This window comes from Myotis myotis, unplaced genomic scaffold (genome assembly GCF_014108235.1).
Source record: "Myotis myotis isolate mMyoMyo1 unplaced genomic scaffold, mMyoMyo1.p scaffold_m19_p_6, whole genome shotgun sequence".
NCBI classification, from domain to species: Eukaryota; Metazoa; Chordata; class Mammalia; order Chiroptera; family Vespertilionidae; genus Myotis; species Myotis myotis.
This window is the reverse complement of record NW_023416368.1, coordinates 52,597,766-52,611,928: the sequence shown is the minus strand read 5'-3', so window position 1 is coordinate 52,611,928 and position 14,163 is coordinate 52,597,766.

The following is a 14,163-nucleotide window of genomic DNA, read 5'->3' as shown; positions in this document are numbered from 1 at the left end:
TAATGACAGAAAACTTCCCCCACCTGGTGAAAGAAATGGACTTACAGGTCCAAGAAGCGTGGAGAACCCCAAACAAAAGGAATCCAAAGAGGACCACACCAAGACACATCATAATTAAAATGCCAAGAGCAAAAGATAAAGAGAGACTCTTAAAAACAGCAAGAGAAAGAAACTCAGTTACCTACAAGGGAATACCCATACGACTGTCAGCTGATTTCTCAACAGAAACTTTGCAGGCCAGAAGGGAATGGCAAGAAATATTCAAAGTGATGAATACCAAGAACCTACAACCAAGATTACTTTATCCAGCAAAGCTATCATTCAGAATTGAAGGTCAGATAAAGAGCTTCACAGATAAGGAAAAGCTAAAGGAGTTCATCACTACCAAACCAGGATTATATGAAATGCTGAAAGGTACCCTTTAAGAAGAGGAAGAGGAAGAAAAAGGTAAAGATGCAAATTATGAACAACAAATATGCATCTATCAACAAGTGAATCTAAGAATCAAGTGAATAAATAATCTGATGAACAGAATGAACTGGTGATTATAATAGAATCAGGGACATAGAAAGGGAATGGACTGACTATGCTTGGGGGGGAAAGGGGTGTGGGAGATGCGGGAAGAGACTGGACAAAAATCGTGCACCTATGGATGAGGACAGTGGGTGGGGAGTGAGGGCGGAGAGTGGGGTGGGAACCGGGAGGAGGGGAGTTATGGGGGGGAAAAAAGAGGAACAAATGTGATAATCTGAACAATAAAGATTTAATTAAAATTAAAAAAAAAAAAGTGTGTATGTAGAGAGAAAATATGGTGCTATTTTAATTGTGGTTCTGCATGAATAATACAGTTGGCCTTTGAACAAGGCCCTTGCACAGTCAAAAATCCCAGTGTAACTTTTGACTCCCACAAAACCTAACTAGTAATAGCCTCCTGTTGACCAGAAGCCTTCCTGGTAACATAAACAATCAGTTAACACATATTTAATATTGACTTCTTCCAGGCCCAAAGGTACCTGAATTATGTTTTGTTTCATGGGATGGGCAAAGTTTTACAACTTCTAAGGTCATCATTCTTGCCCTTTAAGGAGGCTAGAAACCCATTCCTGCCTCCCAGCAGGTGGCAGCAAACTAATACTCCATAAGGTGCCGTGAACTTGTAGTTTTTGTGTCCTGGTAAATGTTCTGCAGGTGATAGATTGTGACTTTTCTTAGCTAGAAGAGCAAAAAGAATACTGCTGCCAGATTGTAGGAATGTATAGCAATTTATAAACTAGTTGGGAGAGTGTATTTATGTGACTACATTTTATTACATAGTTATATTAATATTGTTCTTCATTGCTTGCCCCTCACAAAACCAAAAATCCATTTGTAAGCAATTCTGTTTGTTATGAAAAAAATGCTCATTTGTTATCTCCATAGATAAACAATACTCTTTATAGCCATTCATTGGTTAATATCCATTAACACACAACATTTCAAAATTTATCAAAATTTATGGGATACAAATTGTGGGGCGCGGCTACAGTGTTTCGGACAGGTTCAAGCCTTGGACCGATGAGAGGGCACAGTCCTCTCATTGTCACGTGCAAGTCCCAGCTTGGAGGGCAGAGCCCTCCCAGCACAATTCTAGCCAACAGCTATATGGTCCTAACATGTGGCCCCATGTGCCTGAGTGATGTGGGTTGATAGAGTTCAGGTACATGTAGTTGAGTAGGAGTGAAACCCATGAGAATGTTGTAAACATCTCGATCACGCCCTTACTTTGCCTCGTGGCATCTGCTATGAAATAAAGACACGGCTTGTGGGCGTCGGCGCTGTCTCTCCGTTCGGAAGCAGCGTCCCACCGAGACCCAGCCTTCATTCTCTTGTCTGTCTTTTCTAAGCCTTTCACCACCCCCACTCAGGGTCATTGAACCGAGCTGAGCTGGCATGGCACATAAGGCACCCTGGGGCTGAGTATGCCATGGCCGTGCCGGCTCGCCACAACAGATAAAGTATTCTTAGAGGAGAATTTATAGCTTTTTTCATTCCTTTATTAGAAAAGAAGAGTTGCCAGGCTGGCATGGCTCAGTGGTTGAGCGTAGACCTAAGAACCTGGAGGTCATGGTTCAATTCCCAGTTAGGGCACATGCCTGGGTTGTGGGTTCAATCCCCAGTGTGGGGCATGCAGGAGGCAGCCAATCAATGATTCTCTCTCATCATTGACATTTCTATCTCTCTGCCTCTTCCTTCCTCTCTGAAATAAAAAATATATTTTTTTTTTAAAAAGAAAAGAAGAGTTAATGATCTAAGTCAAAGTCAGCAAAATGATCCATGGGCTACATCTGAGGCATAGCCTGCTTTTGTTTATCCTACAAAGCTCTTAAAAAACTAATTTAAAGCCGAAGCCGGTTTGGCTCAGTGGATAGAGCGTCGGCCTGCGGACTGAAGGGTCCCAGGTTTGATTCCGGTCAAGGGCATGTACCTGGGTGGGCATATCCCCAGCGGGGGATGTGCAGGAGGCAGCTGATCGATGTTTCTCTCTCATTGATGTTTCTGACTATCTCTCTCCCTTCCTCTCTGTAAAAAATCAATAAAATATATTTTTTTAAAAAAAACTAATTTAAAAATAAAGAGACAAAGTAAGAGTATCTGGAATGAAAGATCACTAAAGATTCTACAGACATTAAAACAGTGGTTCTCATCCAGAGGCGTTATGTCCCCAAGGAACATTTGGCAACGTCTAAGGACTGGGGAGGCTGCTATCAGCATCTAGTGGGAAGAGGCCAGAATGCTGCTATTCTACAGTGCACACAGTCCCCCACAGCAGTTTTCTGAGGTTGAAAGATTCTAATTAAAACTATAAGAAGAAAATGTTAAATTTAGGCCAATAAAATTTGATAACTTTGAAAAAATGAACAAATTCTTTGAAAAACAAAACCTACCAAAATTGACAAAAGAATAGAAAATCTGAGTTGTTGTACATCTATTACAGAATTTGAATTTATAATTAAAAAAAACATTTTACAAAGAAAAGTCCAGGACTTCACTGGTGACTTCTATCAACATTTAAAGAACACATAATGTCAATCTTATAGAAACTGAGAAAACCGCGGAGGAGAGAGAATATTATACAACTCATTTTATAACAGCATAGCTCTGCTAGAAACACCTGACAAAGACATTAGGGGGGAAGAAATCATGATGAATACCACTTATGAATATAAAAGAAAAATCATATGCAAAATACTAGCAAATTGAACACAGCAATATAGAAAAAGAATAAAATACAGTAGCCAATTGGGGTTTTTCCCAAGAATGCGAGTTTTGCCCAACATTTAGTAAATCAATGTAATGTACCACATTATTAAAGGAGAAAAAGTCACATTTCAGTAAGTTCAGAAAGAGCACTTGACACATTTGTTGCCAGTTCATGATGAAAACAACCACAAAACTAGAAATAAAAGAAAACTAACTTTATTTTATAAAGAACATCTACAAAAGACGTATAGCTACTTTGTGGTGAAATATTCAATGCTAGGATTAGGAAGAAAGTGAGAATGCCTACTCTTCTATTTAACTTTGCATCAGAGGTTGTAGATAGTGCAGTAGGCAAAAATTAAAGTAAAAGGTGTAAATATTAGAAAGGAAGAGTAAAGCTGTCTAGTCACAGTTGTCTATATACAAAGTCTTTTTTAAAGTTTTAGTTGCCCTTAGATGAATAGATTATCCATGTAGAAAATTTTTTAACTCTACTAGAATTAATCCTTCAAATTAGCTCATAGGATGAAAGATCCGTATATAAAACTCAGTATTTTATGTATTAGCAAGCAGCAACTAGGAAATGAAATTTTAAAATATACTATTTATAATAGTATTATTAATATTTAGGAATAAATTTAATGAAAGAGGTGCAGGAGCTACATTGAAAACTTCAAAGCATTGCTGAAATGAAAGATTTAAATAAATGGAGAGGTATACCACATTCATGTATATAGAACATGCACCAAGAAAGACCATACTGGGCTAGAAAACAAGTCTCTATGCAAAATGTATTCTCTGACCACAATGAAATAAAAATAGAAACCCATACGGGATGCCTGGAAAATCCCCAAATCTCAATAATTAAGGGCACAGCTTTAGACTGCTGGCCTGAGAAGTTCAGGTTGACACCAAAGACATTTTTCTTCTCTGCAGAGCCAGTTGAACCACATAGGAATTGATTGTGGACATGTTAATGCCACATTCTAACCAACTGCACTACCCTGGCATTGCCCAAGATGGGGGTATGCTGGGAGGAACCACAGATGGCTGTTACGTAATTGAGTATTGCACTGAAACAGTTACAGCATATTTGAAATTCATTAAATCATTCCTCCCCCCTCCTTTTTTCCCCATCACATTCTGAAAATACTGATGAAAAAATCTGGGAACAAGACTGTGGGTGTAGTTGACAAAACAGAAAATCTGTTCCTGGGCAGCTTTTGATGAATTTAATAAGTAGAAAGATAATGAGCATAGACTACATTTGCATAATGGCATAACAAAAATTCATTGAACGATGCTAACCGTCTGGGGAAATACAGTTTGGAAATTAAATGTAAGATTCTGGTTCTGGCAAGATTACCCATTCCATTTAAAGAAGACGCATGGTTTTAGAGGGGGTAAGTAACCCCGCATGCTTTATTCTCACTGATTTTAAGTACCTTTTCATTCTGTTTCTCTAAGAAAATCATTAAAATTCATTTTCAAATAGAAAATTTTCTAACATCCAGATTTGTCCAAACTACAGCTCTTTCAAGGATTTATAAAAGTATACTTTGCTCTTAAAAAGACCTTTGAAAGGATTTGGCACTATCAACCTTTTTAATATTAAAAAGTTTGTTCCACCCTCAAAAAGGATTATAAGTTACTATCTCCCATAATTACTTATTTGACTATCAATTGTGGTTAATTTAGCCATAGATTTAGTATGTAGTAGTTTAGAAGACCATTCTTTCCAGAAGTTTTCTTCCTTTTTTTCTAAAAAAAAAAAAAAAAAAAAAAAGCATTTTAAGTGTTTTTCAAAGTCTACTGTTGGCAGTTTATTTTTATTTTTTAGCTACTTGCTGCTTCTGATCATTCTGAAAATAATTTATCATTTTGGTATAATTTTATAAAACCACAGGGGATGTCTGCTCTGATACTCTTTCTACTCTGGGTTTGAACATAAAGGGAAAACCAAATATGATGGTTTGCTAACAGTTAATCATAGCTGATATTATGGAACTATTTGATGGCCATTGTGCTATGATCATGCAATTAATAGTTCCTCTCAACATGCCTGTGAGATAGATGTTTCTGGTATCCTTGTACTTATGAGGAAACTGGGCTCAAGGATATTAACCAGTGTGTCCACCTTATATAAATAAGTGGGAGAGCCATGGTTTGAGTTCATCATGTAACTAAACACCAGTGTCCACATATTTAACCACTGGTGTTTACTAGCCCCCATTTCGCTGTGCAGTTACTAAAGTAACCGGATTATTTCAGACTCCCCAACTCTGTATGACCTCTCCAATTTCGTTTTTAATCTCTGCAGTATAAAATGTGATATCATGGCAGCCTGCCTTAAATATGCAGCCGCTTTCCAATGTGATACACAATTTCACCACATGATGGTGCCAATGAGGTGAGAAGCCCCGTGCTTCTAGTATTTGACATTGGGCTCAAACCTAAATATAAATGTCAACAGAATGGAATTAGAAGTGTTAAAAAATAAAATGGCTTTTTTTAAAGCAGCTGTAAAGAATTACAATCTAGAGGGTATTTTTTTAAAACATATAGAATGAAAAGATCACAACTACAAAAAGGGGAAGATTAATTGACTAATAAAAGTTAAAAATAAAAAGATAAAAGATGAGCCTTTGTATTCATAAAGAAGTATGTGGGACAGATGTCAGAGACTTCCCACAGGAAGGAAAGCACCAAAGGAAATGAATTAAATGAGAGCAGGTGACGTACAGAGAGAGAGAGAGAGAGAGAGAGAGAGAGAGAGAGAGAGAGAGAGAGAAAGCGACCAGCTGTGTAGTGATGTAGTTCCAGGGTCAAATGGATAAGTGTTGCAGTAAGATTCCCCAGTAAGTACAAATGGGTTAGCACAAGCCAGTGAGTAAAAGATTGTAGAGAATCTTTTAGTAGACATCACTGCTTCCTTTCAAACCAGGATAGGCATTACTGTTTCTTTTCCCTGCAATAGCCAAGGTATAAACTACTATGAAAGGAAGAAGCATTAATGTTCAGAAACAAAATTCTAGAAAAAAATAGGAGGAAACAAGCAAAACTAGTTAACAGCAATTGCCTTGGAGTGATGGAACTAGAGCAACCTTTTTCCCCCCATTTCTTTATAATGCAGATGTGTTTTCAAATTTTCCATGAGGAGCTACTTTACTCCTATAAAAATATGTATTTGTTTACATGAAATTTAAGTAGCCACTGTTTTGTCTGCCAACCTAACCAAACAACCAACATTGGAATGTCTAGGATTTTGATAGTTACATTACCATAATTCTTTTTTAGGGCAGTAGTTCTTTTATTTTTTTAAATAAATCTTTATTGTTCAGATTATTACAGTTGTATTTCTCCCCCCCCAATAGCTCCCCTCCACCCAGTTCCCACCCCACCCCATGTCTTTCCCCTTCCCCCACTGTCTTTGTCCATAGGTGTATGATTTTTGTCCAGCCTCTTCCCGCACCCTACACCCCTTCCCCTCAAGAATTGTCAGTCCACTCCCTTCCTATACCCCTGATTCTATTATATTCACCAGTTTATTCTATTCATCAGGTTTTTTATTCACTTGATTTTTAGATTCACTTGTTGATAGATATGTATTTGTTGTCACTTTGTTGTTCATAATTTTTTTATCTTTAACTTTTTCTTCTTCTTCCTCTTCTTGAAGAATACTCTTCAGCATTTCATATAATACTGGTTTGGTGGTGATGAACTCCTTTAGCTTTTCCTTATCTGTGAAGCTCTTTGTCTGACCTTCAATTCTAAATGATAGCTTTGCTGGGTAGAGTAATCTTAGTTGTAGATTCTTGCTATTCATCACTTTGAATATTTCTTGCCACTCCCTTCTGGCCTGCATAGTTTCTGTTGAGAAATCAGCTGACAGTCGTATGGGTACTCTCTTATAGGTAACTGACTGTTTTTCTCTTGCTGCTTTTAATATCTTCTCTTTGTCTTTTGCCCTTGGCATTTTAATTATGATCTGTCTTGGTGTGGTCCTCTTTGGATTCTTTTTGTTTGGGGTTCTCTGCGCTTCCTGGACTTGTAAGTCTATTTCTTTCACCAGGTAGGGGAAGTTTTCTGTCATTATTTCTTCAAATAGGTTTTCAATATCTTGCTCTCTCTCTTCTTCTGGCACCCCGATAATTCGGATGTTGGTACTCTTGATGCTGTCCCAGAGACTCCTTAATTATCTTCATATTTTTGGATTCTTTTTTCTTTTCCAGTTGGGTGTTTTTTGCTTCTTTGTATTTCAAATCTTTGACTTGATTCTTGGGATCCTCTAGTCTGTTGTTGGATCTCTGTATATTATTCTTTATTTCAGTCAGTGTATGCTTAATTTCTAATTGGTCCTTTTTCATATCCTTGAGGGTCTCACTAAATTTCTTGGATGTTTCTAGAAGATTCTTAAGTAACCTTATAACCTGGTGTTGAACTCTATATTCAGTAGTTTGCTTGCCTCCATTTCTTTCATTTGTGACATGTTTCTTTGTCTGTATTTTGGCTGCTTCCCTGTGTTGATAGAGTGGCTTTCTGTGCTAGGTGTCCTATAGGGCCCAGTAGCTCAGCCTCCCTAATTACCTGAAGTGGACACTCTTGGTGCACCCCTTTGTGGGCTGTGTGCACAGTCTTGCTGTAGTTAAACCTTGATTGCTGTTGGTATCACTGGGAGGAATTGACCTCCAGGCCAATTGGCTTTGAGGACCAGTTGTGTCTACAATGGGAGAACTGCTGTTCTGGAGACACCCTTAAGGGGCAGGACTTGCTTCAATGGGGCTTTGTTGCTCACTGAGTCTGCCCCCTGAGTGTGTCTCTTATGGATGCGAAGAGTTGTACTCTGGTATGGTCTCACTCTGACCACTGGGTACACTGGCTCTTGGATCTCCAAGGAGGTGCAAAGTCAGCCATTGCCTAAGGCCACCCAGCAGGAGCTATAGAGAGATCTGCAGATTCCTCCTCTTTGTTTGGGATTTGGAGGTGCCCAGATGAGGTCTAGCTGTGAAGTAATGCAGGCCTTCTTTTGGAAGTGCTGGGGATCTCTGACCCAGCTGCAGTTTGTTAGATTTTAGATTGCAAAAGGCCAGTCCATTAATATGCAAAAGGCTCTGTGCACAGCTTGGGTAGGGTTGTAAATTGCGTGGGGCGTGGTCTCAGGGAATCACTGTGGCAGAGCAAACAGCAATGGCTGCCCGTCAGCCCTGTAGGGCAGTAGTTCTTAACTTTGACGGCAGATTATAATCAACTAGGGATCTAGAATCTCAGGTGGGTACGAGGCATCAATATTTTTAAAATTGACCCTCCCCTACTCTCTCTACTGTCCACCACTGTCCCAACCAGTGATCCAAATGTGAGGTCAAAGTTTAGGGAAAAAAATCAATATTTTCAGGTATTTAAATATTCTCGTTTATACAGAGCTCCATAAAATGAAAAAATTAATTTCCAAAATAATTACCGTAATCTAATTTGATGTCTCTAAACACATTGTCTTAACTTGACAGTAATGTGTGCAATATATCTGACATGACCATATTTCTTTAGCGGTACCCTGTATTTTGCTATATTTCTTCAGAAATGTTACACTTTCTTCCCTCTCATTCAAGAGAAAAATTGCTAAGGATGAGGGCATAAAAGCAAGCAAAAGCTATTTCCTAAGCTGAGATGAAAAGCAATGCAATGTATTTTCTTAAATTGTATTTGGTGATGGACTTTTATTTCAAAATAGAAAGAAATTTTTAGGAAAAAAAGCAGATGTTAAAGTATGAGCAGTTGCCTTGAAGCATAATTCAATATTCATCAAATTCTGTATTTCTGTTGAATTTGGAAAAAGTAGCTTTGGGCTCAGATGATCAATATTCAACTGTTTATGATAAATATTCTTAGTCCTATTTACATCAAATTCAAATATGTTCATTTTGTTTCTTTTCAGCTTCATAAGAAAGGGAGACAAGACTCAATAGTTGATCTTACACACTATTTCTGCTTCTTAGGATGAATGAAAAATGTCTATTTATTTAAGTGGAAGGACTCCATTGGCTGTGTTAGCCTGTGTCCCTACTGATAGAATCAGAAGTTGTAAGTTCAATTGCTCCTACATTTTCCAATCTATTTTGATAGCTCTTTAGAATATCAGTGAATTTTTTTTAAACTGGTTTATTATAAACCTTTAAATAACCATTTTCTACTTCACATTCTAAATTGTTATATTCCTAGGAATAGTTGATGAAGTGCCTCCCAGATACCTCATCATTGTTAATTAATGCAAATTGCTGATTAGAAAGAGAATTTACCCTAAAGCTGATAATTTTAAGGGGAAAGCCTGCTGGTAACCATGGCAGGGGTGCTGGGGGCAGTACCTGGGGGCTGACTGCTCCATCCAGAGCCAGCCTTCGGCCCTGCAGGCTTGATTTATAACCTCTCAGGTAAAGACTCATGTTAAACACACTCTTGGAGACTAATTTGTGTGACCAGATACCAATTTACTGATTGTTTATAAAAATATAACATATACTTATCAATAATTTCCTCTATAGGTAAATTTCCACTTAAGGCCAAATTTCAATCAGAAGAGAAAATGATACTAATGGCTAGTGTCATCAATCTATAATACCTGATACACCAGCTCCATTTTAGGCTTTTATATCTTCTACATTGCTGATGACCAGCTATGACTGATACCAGTTGTGCTTTTTTTTTTTCACATAGGATAAAACATCCAATCAGATTACAGTCAAGTATTGTTGGGCAAGGATGTATTTCTTATCCTCATGTTGCTCTTGCATCATTGATGAAATAATGCTTCATAAGCTTTTTAAATAGTTTACTCCAGGGTTTAGCTGTATTTCTCTTCTCATAGTTGGAGGAACATCAGCTGAACAACAGCTGCTTGGGAACAGAAATCTTATCTGTCTCATTCAAACTGTACCCAGAGCCTAGAACAGTGCCTGTACCATTGTAAGCACTAATAATAGTAGAATGAAAGAAAAAATGGATGTTGTCTCAAGGTCTTCCTACACTACACAAATGTTATTAGAAAAAAAGAATATATGCTAAGAACTCATGGCTTATCCCCCTTTTTGAAGATATCAAAGGAACTTGCTCACAAAGCCCTTGCCTTTGACCCACCAATTTAAATGAGATGTCCCCACCCCCACCCACCACTTTATTATTCCTCTCATCTTTGTTTTCCTTCATCATTTTCACAGCTGGTAGTTTGCAGTTTATTTATTTATGGTCTGAATTCTGAGCTCCAAGGGGCAGCTGTGTCTATTTTATATACAGACAATACCTACAGCCCACCTGTATGCTGTGAGCTTCATGATATTTAATGAAATTCACCTTGAAATTTATGAGCCATAGCTACCTTGAAGACATAGAGGGAATAACTAATGATATGGGGACTTTGGATATCAGGGTGGTTGGGTGATGAGTTATATTGGACAGCAGGCAACTGTCATCCCAACACCCCAAAATCACACCCGATGGGACTTGCTGCTCACAGGCAGACCAGGGATCATCGGTATTCCCCAGGCTATCTGTAGCAGGAAGGAGCAAGAAAACAGTTTAAGTTCATGTTCATTTTTAAATTTGAAAGTTCAGATTAATTCATTATATTTTATAGAAATCTAGTTGCCTATTTAATAATCACTATGTTCCTAGAAGTTGTTCATCTCAGCGAACATTCAATTAATGGTTCACTTGGCCTTGACTATTGAATTTTCTATATAGAAATGCTACTTACATCTGTTAATTTTACATTTTTTACTGTGTGTTAGGATAGCCAATTCAGAGAAATAAATCAGGTGCTTACAGGTAGTTAAGTAAAGTGTAAAATGGTAATGTGACTACCACAGACCAACACTGTAAATGTAAACCGTGAACAGGAGTCCAGTGTAGATATTGAATGTGAAGCTGTGTGCTAGACCCAGTGAATCCTGATGAATATGTGAAAATTGGATTTTATCAGACCAGCAATCAATTTGCCTCTAGTTTCTATTGCATTGTCTCTTACGAAACTTTGTTAAAGAATGGCAGGAAGCCACTGGAGCTTTTGCATTGCTTTCAAAGGACCATGACCTTTCTGATAAACCAATTGAGTTTTTCCTGAACAAGCAAAAAATAATGCTTCCTAATATGAAATTGATAAATGTTGTCATTTAAAGGTGGAGAAGAGACCAAAACTAAAGAAACACTAGTCAAAGTTGTGCACGCACACACACACACACACACACACACACACACATAAAATAGAAGTCACACTATTGCTAAAAGTTTATAAATCCAGCTATAAGGTTAATGAAAATTACCATGCTCAGGAAAAAACTTTAGCCACTAGGAGTTCCATAATCAATGTGGACTGTTGTACACCATATAATATTAATGGCATACAGCACAGAAGGGCAATGTCAATCATGCATGCATGCTAGCAGATATTTGGCTTACATTTGGAAAGTATCACAGATGTGCACAGTATCAGTCCACACTTGACAGAACTGTGCAGAAACATACAATAGGGAAGTGCTCAGTGACTTACTGGTGAGTTTGTGGCTCCACCCCACTCGAAAGGAGATTTCCCCCGAGTCAGCAATTATTTTCTGAGCCATGATGTAGGCTGCAAAGACCGACAGCAACAGTAATGCATGCAATGAGAGAGTATTTACTTATTTGGAAAAAATCCTTGTCCCCTTTCCCATGGTTTCATCATCCCCAGAACATGGTTGGTGAAAGTAGTTTATATGTTCAAACTGTGGTCAACAAGCGAGTGTTTATCTTTGACGCATGCTTTGTGAAGAATCTGGCAGTAAGAACAAGCCTTCTAGTTTACACAGAAGTAAACTGTTTATCGAGGTGAAAGTGTTTAACAAGCTTTGAAAATTAAGGATGAGATAAAAGCATTTCTTCATGACACTAGCAAAGCCAAATTTTTTAAAAAGTCGTTTTTTCAAGAAGCATATTTCAATGATTATATTCTATATTTTAGTAGCTTCTGTCTATCATGTCGAAGTATAAATTTTATTATTTTAAATATTGTGGCTATTAGAATTTCTTAAGACAAACTATGGTTTAAATAGATTAATCAACAAATTTGATTTTAACACTTGATTTTTTCATTCATTGTGGAAACCCAAGACATTATGGAATGTAGTTCTATGTCATGTCCCGCCCCCCCCCCCCAAAAAATAAATAGAAGAAATGAATACAAATGCTGTCCCCAAAACTGGAGAAGCGCTTTCCAACGCCAATGAAATCAAAATGGAGTAGGACCCCATTTACATCATCTCTGAGGTTGAAACAGAGCACATTCCACATGATATGTACATATTTTTTAACCTAGCGCCTGATTTAGTGCTGAGAAAGAACTAACTCTGATGACCAATGATCATGATCAGGACTTTCTATTTCAGTAGAAATCAGGTAAGAGAAGAAACTCACCGGATGTGACATGGGCTCTAACCCGTGCCTCAAGCTATCTCTTGGGGTTACAGAAACCTTGGCGAAAGATTACAAGCAGCACATCCCTTTCACAGATATGAAGTATTAATAATTATTATTAATTGAAAACTCTTTTGTTTTGGAGGAACCTGGGAAACATTATGCTAGGTGAAATAAGGCTGACACAAAAGGACAAATATTGTATGATTCCACTTATGTGAATTACCTAGGATATTCAACTTCATAGAGACAGAGAGTAAAATAGAATTTACCAGGGAGGTGAGGGTCGGGTACAGCCTTGAGGGACTGAGCCCTTAACCTGTGGGATCTGACTCCTTCTCCAAGTAGTATTAGAATGCACTTAAATTATAGGACCGCCAGCTGGTACCCGAGAATTGCTCAGTGGTGGGGGAAACCCTACACATTGGAACTGGTATCAGAATGAAAGGAACCCTTTATTATTTTTTGCTTCTTACTCATGTTTTATGTGATCACTAAAGTTTAGCAGTGGCTCAGTTGCCGCCAAATGATCTTAACACTTTTTGTTATATTAAAGCAACATTTATTCTTCTTCTTATTAGAAAATATAGTCAGCTAAAAGAGTAAAACAAAACACCCATGATCCTACTACCCAGGGTAATCACTGTTAATAACTTCTAGATATCAATTCAGCTCCCTTTTTTCCCTTTTTAAAAAATATATTTTTATTGATTTCAGAGGAAGGGAGAGGGAGAGAGAAACATCAATGATGAGAGAGAATCATTGATCAGTTGCCTCCTGCATGCCCCGCACTGGGAATCAAACCCACAGCCCGGGCGTGTGCCCTGACCAGGAATCAAGCCATGACCTCCAGGCTCATAGGTCAACGCTCAACCACTGAGTCATGCCAGCTGGACTGTTCTTTTCTTAATATAAATATATACACATTTATTTACTACAAAGAGGCCATTCAGTACGCATTGCTTTTTTAATCTAATGTTAAGTTGTCTACCACAAGCTTCTTCCCATGCCAATAAGTATTCATTCACAGTGTAATTTTTAATAGCTAAAAATTACATATTTGTAAATATGCATGTATAATATTAAAAAGCAGTCCTGAATTATTGGCATAGACTTTGCAGGTTCAGGAAATACGTCAATGTCTTCATTTTATCTTTTCTATGTTGCACATTAATATAATTTTTCAAAAAGGATTTGGTCAGCCTTTCCTAATCCCTCCACAGCTGCATTTTGAATCTTTAGATGTAGCCACAGCTGATCAAGGCTATGTGTGTCATTAACATATTTGCCTGTAATACATGTAGTTCCTAGATGAATCCTGAAAAACTACTGTAATTTCTAGACACCTGTTAGCCACTCATGTGTGTTTATTTATTCGTTGACTGTTGTCTCATTGTGTGCTCTGGACTATAAATGGTGGTTACCAACTGGAATGCAAAGTTTAATATAGAAAATGGGGAAGGCACAAAACTTCTTCCAAGAAAGGAA